Raw genomic sequence first — 6355 nt, 5'->3', positions numbered from 1 at the left:
GGGGCATCTCCTTCTGGAATGCATCATGATCCTGGCTCTGGTCATCAGTCTTTGAGGTTTAGAAACTGGTTCAGCACATCCAGAGAATCCATCTCTTGCTGATACACTGGATGAATGGTATGAAGGTTAATTCCCTGTCAACTTGACTGCATCATGGGGTGACAAGATTAAACTTTACTTCTGGGTGTGCCTGTGAGGGGGTTTCTGAATGAGGCTGGCATTTAAATTGGTGGATCAATAAAGTAGATTGCCCTCCCGAATGTGGGCCAGTATCATCCAATGTGTTAATAACAAAAAGGCAGAAGAAAGAGGAATTTGCCCCTTTTGCTTCCTGTGTGTCTAAGTTTAGACGTGGGTCTTCTCCTGCCCTTGGACTAAAACCTACACTATTGACTTCTCTGGTTTTCAGGCCTTTGGACCCAGGCATGCAGACAGCAGATATGGCACTTCTCAGTCTCCCTAATCATGTGAGCCAACCTCATAATAAATCTGTGTGTGTGTGTGTGTGTGTGTGTGTGTGTATGTGTGTCCCATTGGTTGTTTCTCTGGAGAACTTCGACTAATAACAATGTCTTTATCCTGTGGTCACTTTCTCTTTTTTTTGAGACAGGGTCTTTCTCTGTTGCCCATGCTAGAGTGCAGTGGCACAATCACAGCTCACTGCAACCTCCACCACCCCGACTCAAGTAATCCTCCCACTTCAGCCTCTCAAGTAGCTGGGACTATAGGAGCAAAACACCATGCCTGGCTAATTTTTGTATTTTTTGTAGAGACAGGGTTTCTCCATGTTGCCCAGGCTGGGCTTGAACTCCTGGCCTCAAGTGACCCGCCCACTTTGGCCTCCCAAAGTGCTGGGATTACCTTGTGGTCATTTTCTTAATTTGCAAATAAGCTTATCCTTTTACTGGGATGAGACAAAAGCATCCCTTTCCTAAATATCAAGGATCAGCCATCAAAATCATCAATGGTCATGAGAACAAAGGTACAGAAGGTCTTAAGCCAGATGTTGCCTAGACTACTGTCCTCCAAGAATTACAATTGCATTTAAATTTTGTGTTTTCATTTAGATTATAGTCTTTAAAACATAAATATATATTCTAGATTTGCACTACCACATGTGGATACTACCATTTTAAATTCATATTATTTAAAATTATTAATAAATAAAGTTTAAATTCCAGTTCTATCCCATTGGCCACAATTCAAGGGCTCAATAGCCACACGTGGCTGGTGGCTGCTGCACCCCTCAGTGCAGAAAGTCCTATCAGACAGGGCTGTTCTCAGTCATCTGGATTGTTTGGACAACACGTGTTACCATAAGATTTCAGACCTCCAAATAGGATTCGTGTTCACTGACAAATTAGAGCCCAATAATACCACTTTGACAAAGACCTTAAAGAGAACCAAGTATCTAATTAGCATAATACATTCCCTTCAGCAGCCATATTAAAAGGTGCCATAGTACCATATTTGTGGGAGAACAGCGGTGACACCAGGTGGGGGAAGGGACATGGTAACAGTATCTGCAACCACTGCAGTAGGAGCAGCAGCAGCAGCAAAGGTATCATCTGTGGCTTCTCAAGCCACCCAAGCCTGACAGCAAAATAGAGTCTACAATAATAGTGAGAAAACAGGACTGTCAGGCTCTGTGGGAGCCCCTGCCTCCTAAATTCCTCTCAACCCCTTCTGAAAGTCTCCACGGAGTGTCTCCTGTGTGCCTGAAAACATACAGGCTGTTGTTTGGAAACCAAGTCCTCTTGGCTGTGGGACAGAGCCTGTCATGCTGTCTTCCCCTGCTGGACCTGCTCAGGTGACACCCTCTGCCACTTCCTGCTCCAGGCGATGGATCCCCTGGCTCACACTCAGGCCCCTGTGCCTAACCCCAGCCTGGAGAAGACAGACTGCTGCCTCCTAAGGTAGAAGAAATATCTACTATCTGTACGGCTTTGTCTCAGTAAGCAATATCTTTCAGGCATTTCAGCGACGCATAATTTTACTTTAGTTTTAATTGTTGTATCTTTCTCTTTTCAGACACCAGCATAACAGCCCAGCAAGAAATAGGGCGAGAAGACTAAACAAGTGCTAAGTACCATGCTACACTCACCCGTCCACTCCACACCTAAAGTCCTTGAAAAATAATGAGCATTTTCATTTTCTTTTCCATTGAGGGGCACTCCTTCAGGCTGAGTGGGGGAAAAATATATAGAAACAAACTAAGAATCTAAGATTCCCTCCATATAGAACTGTTAAATATACATTTATATAAGAAGGAAAGAAAACAAATTAGCTGTGGTTGTATCTTGGGTAGTGGGGTTCAATTTTTCGACAAGTATTTATTGAGTGCCTTCTAGGTGCCAAGTACAATTTAAGTTACTGAGGATATGGCAGTGAACACAACAGACCAACATGTCTAACTTTATGGAATTCAGCGGGGAGAGACAAACAGTAAAATACATAGTTAAGGTATCAGATTGTTCCATATGCCATGGTTGAGGCAGGAGAACAGGGTCTGGTGGCAGGGAACCTAAGGCCGATTCACACTGACTTCCTAGAAATAAATTGAAAGGAAAACACCAACTTTTCATGCCTAAGTAACAAAAGGACCAGAGGCTACTCCCTTTGCAACTCCCTCCCTCCCCTTTTGCTTTGTGGCAGATGGAAAATTGAAAGTCCCTCTGATTGGTTGCTTTCCACAACCAGTCAGACTAATTGTGTGCCAAGTCTTCATTTGCATAGGCATGTAACTTTGTAACTTCAATTTAGCCTCTAATTGGCAATTAGACATTTGCATGGGTATAAGTTTGTAACTTCACTTCAGCTTCTGATTGGTTGCTTTCCACAATCAATCAGACTGATCTCGGGCCACGACTTCATTTGCATGGGGTGTACATCAAGTGGCCAATAGACAACCTCTAGAGAATATTTGGACCTCAGAAGATCCTGTAACCAGGGTCCTTGAGCTGTCGATCAGCCCACTCCTACCCTGTGGAGTTTACTTTCATTTTCAATAAATCTCTGCTTTCATTGCTTCATTCTCTCCTTGCTTTCCTGTGTGTTTTGTCCAATTCTTTGTTCAAAACATCAAGAACTTGGACAACTTATAGTCAAGACACTCACCAATAACATGGAGAGACATGAAGCTGAGATGGAAGCTGGGGCCAGATGTGAAGGTAGGGGAAAGGTGAATACTATCGCAAACAACGTTCAGCAAGGACCCTGCTGACAAGATAGCAGTTGCACATGGGCCTCCCGAGACCAGCGGAGATTGTAAAGTTCCTTCTTGGCCCTGTCTCCTTAAAATCCTCTAGAATCATTTCTGTTTTTCAAGCGTCACCACCTCCCACGATTTTGTTTTCAGGAATTTCCATTAACAAAATAGTATCCTGAGATGTTTTGTTTGTTTTTGTTGCACTCCAAATATAGAATTACGTTCTAATATTGGGTACATTCTTTCACATGAAACAGTGACTGCCTAGAAATGCTGATAGGCTCTCTGTCCCCCAAATAGCTGCCTAATCAAAAACAATATTTATGGCAGTTTATATTTTTCCAAAGCCCTCCTCAGGCTTCTGTCTGAAACATCTAATGTTTTACATTCTGTCTCACTCATAGACACATTTACTTATGTAAAATCTTATTAGGGGTAGTCAGCATCAATCAGAAAAATATACTCCAGGTATTTCACATAAAAAGGGAAAGAGATGCTAACAAAATCCTTAGAAGAGACGAGGAGGAAAGAACTAGAGAAAGCTCCCTCCAGCTCTCAGATTCTCCCCAGCTCTTGGAGGACCCGGAAGTTGAAAAAGTCACAGAATGGCTCTTGAGTCACTCTGGCACAGCGTTTGTGCTGCCTGTGTGTTGGACAACCAGCCCACCTTACTCTCTAATATGTGCAAGCTTTTTCTTTTCAATATGCCTGAGGAAGTGCACCATGGAGAGAAGGAAGTGGAGACTTTTGCCTTTCAGGCAGAAATTGCCCAACTCATGTCTCTCATCATCAATACCTTCTATTCCAACAAGGAGATTTTCCTTCAGGAGTTGATCTCTAATGCTTCTGATGCCTTGGACAAGATTCACTATGAGAGCCTGACAGACCCTTCCAAGTTGGACAGTGGGAAAGAGCTGAAAATTGACATCATCCCCAACACTCAGGAACGTACCCTGACTTTGGTAGACACAGGCATTGGCATGACCAAAGCTGATCTCACAAATAATTTGGGAACCATTGCCAAGTCTCGTACCAAAGCATTCATGGAGGCTCTTTAGGCTGGTGCAGACATCTCCATGATTGGGCAATTTGGTGTTGGCTTTTATTCTGCTTACCTGGTAGCAGAGAAAGTGGTTGTGATCACAAAGCCCAATGATGATGGTATGCCTGGGAGTCTTCTGCTGGAGGTTCCTTCACTGTGCATGCTGACCATGGTGAACCCATTGGTAGGGGTACCAAAGTGACCCTCCACCTTAAAGAAGATCATACAGAGCACTTAGAAGAGAGGCGGGTCAAAGAAGTAGTGAAGAAGCACTGTCAGTTGCTAGGCTGGGATACATCACCCTTTATCTGGAGAAGGAATGAGAGAAATTAGTGATGATAAGGCAGAGGAAGAGAAAGAGGATGATAAGGCAGCAAAATAAAGATGATGAAGAAAAGTCCAAGATCAAAGATGTGGGTTCAGATGAGGAGGATGACAGTGGTAAGGGTAAGAAGAAGAAAACTAAGAAGATCAAAGAGAAATACATTGATCAAGAAGAACTAAACAAGACCAAGCCTGTTTAGACCAGAAACCCTGAAGACATCACCCAAGAGGAGTATGGAGAATTCTACAAGAGCCTCACCAGTGACTGAGAATACCACTTGGCAGTCAGGCACTTTTCTGTAGAAGGTCAGTTGGAATTCAGGGCATTGTTATTCATTCCTCACCGGGCTCCCTTTGATCTTTTTGAGAACAAGAAGAAAAAGAACAACATCAAACTCTATGTCCATCGTGTGTTTATCAGGGACAGCTGTGATGAGTTGATACCAGAGTGTCTCAACTTTATCCGTGGTGTGGTTGACTCTGAGAATTTGCCCCTGAACATCTCCCAAGAAATGCTCCAGCAGAACAAAATCTTGAAAGTCATTCACAGAAACATTGTTAAGAAGTGCCTTGAGCTCTTTGCTGAGCTGGTGGAAGACAAGGACAATTACAAGAAATTCTATGAGAAATTCTCTAAAAATCTCAAGCTTAGGATCCACAAAGATTCCACTAACCTATGCCGCCTGTCTGAGCTGCTGTGCTATCACAGCTCCTGGTCTGGAGATGAGATGACTTCTTTGTCAAGTATGTTTCTCACATGAAGAAATACAGAAGTCCATCTATTACATCACTGGTGAGAGCAAACAGCAGGTTGCCAACTCAGTTTTTGTGGAGGGAGTGTGGAAGCAGGGCTTCGAGGTGGTATATATGACTGAGCCCATTGATGGCTATGTGTGCAGCAACTCAAGGAGTTTGATGGGAAGAGCCTGGACTTAGTTACCAAGGAGGGTCTGGAACTACCTGAGGATGAAGAGAAGAAGAGAATGGAAGAGAGGAAGGCAAAGTTTGAGAACCTCTGCAAGCTCATGAAAGAAATCTTAGATAAGAAGGTTGAGAAGGTGACAATCTCCAGTAGGCTTGTGTCTTCACCCTGCTGCATTGTGACCAGCACCTACAGCTGGACAGCCAATATGGAGCAGATCATGAAAGCCCAGGCACTTCGGGTCAACTCCACCATGAGCTATATGATGGCCAAAAAGCACCTGGAGATCAACCCTGACCACCCCATTGTGGAGACGCTGCAGCAAAAGGCTGAGGCAGACAAGAATGACAAGGCAGTCAAGGACCTGGTGGTGCTGCCGTTAGAAACTGCCTTGCTCTCTTCTGGCTTTTCCCTTGAGGATCCCCAGACCCACTCCAACCGCATCTACTGCATGATCAAGCTAGGTCTAGGTATCAATGAAGATTAAGTGGCAGCAGAGGAACACAGTGCTGTGGTTCCTGATGAGATCGCCCCTCTTGAGGGTGACAAGGATGTGTCTCGCATGGAAGAAGTAGATTAGGAATTCATAGTTGGAAAATTCACCATTGTGTAGTGTCCCCACGGATCCCATGGCAGCCCCACTTGGTTCCTCCTGCTGATGTCTATTGTTTTTTTTTTTTTTTCTCCTGTCCTTGTGTCGAAGGCAGGAAACAAGGGTGTCAAGTTCCCATTCCCTCCCTACTCTGACAGCAGAATTGGATGTTATATATTCTGGGGTTTTTTGTTTATTTTGTTCATTTTGTTCTGAAATTAAAGTATGCAAAATAAAGAATATGCCATTTTTATACAAAAAGAAGTC

General features: G+C 43.7%; 1 pseudogene across 1 annotated transcript; it reads left to right on the top strand.

Moving 5' to 3' along the window:
• Window positions 1-3659: 3659 nt before the first annotated feature.
• On the top strand, window positions 3660-6076 carry LOC105542545 (annotated as a pseudogene). Its single transcript, XR_001006484.1, has one exon. The product of XR_001006484.1 is annotated as a heat shock protein HSP 90-beta pseudogene (transcript).
• Window positions 6077-6355: the final 279 nt, after the last annotated feature.

This window comes from Mandrillus leucophaeus, unplaced genomic scaffold (genome assembly GCF_000951045.1).
Source record: "Mandrillus leucophaeus isolate KB7577 unplaced genomic scaffold, Mleu.le_1.0 Scaffold261, whole genome shotgun sequence".
Classification (NCBI taxonomy): domain Eukaryota; kingdom Metazoa; phylum Chordata; class Mammalia; order Primates; family Cercopithecidae; genus Mandrillus; species Mandrillus leucophaeus.
This window is presented reverse-complemented; position numbering and strand designations above follow the sequence as displayed.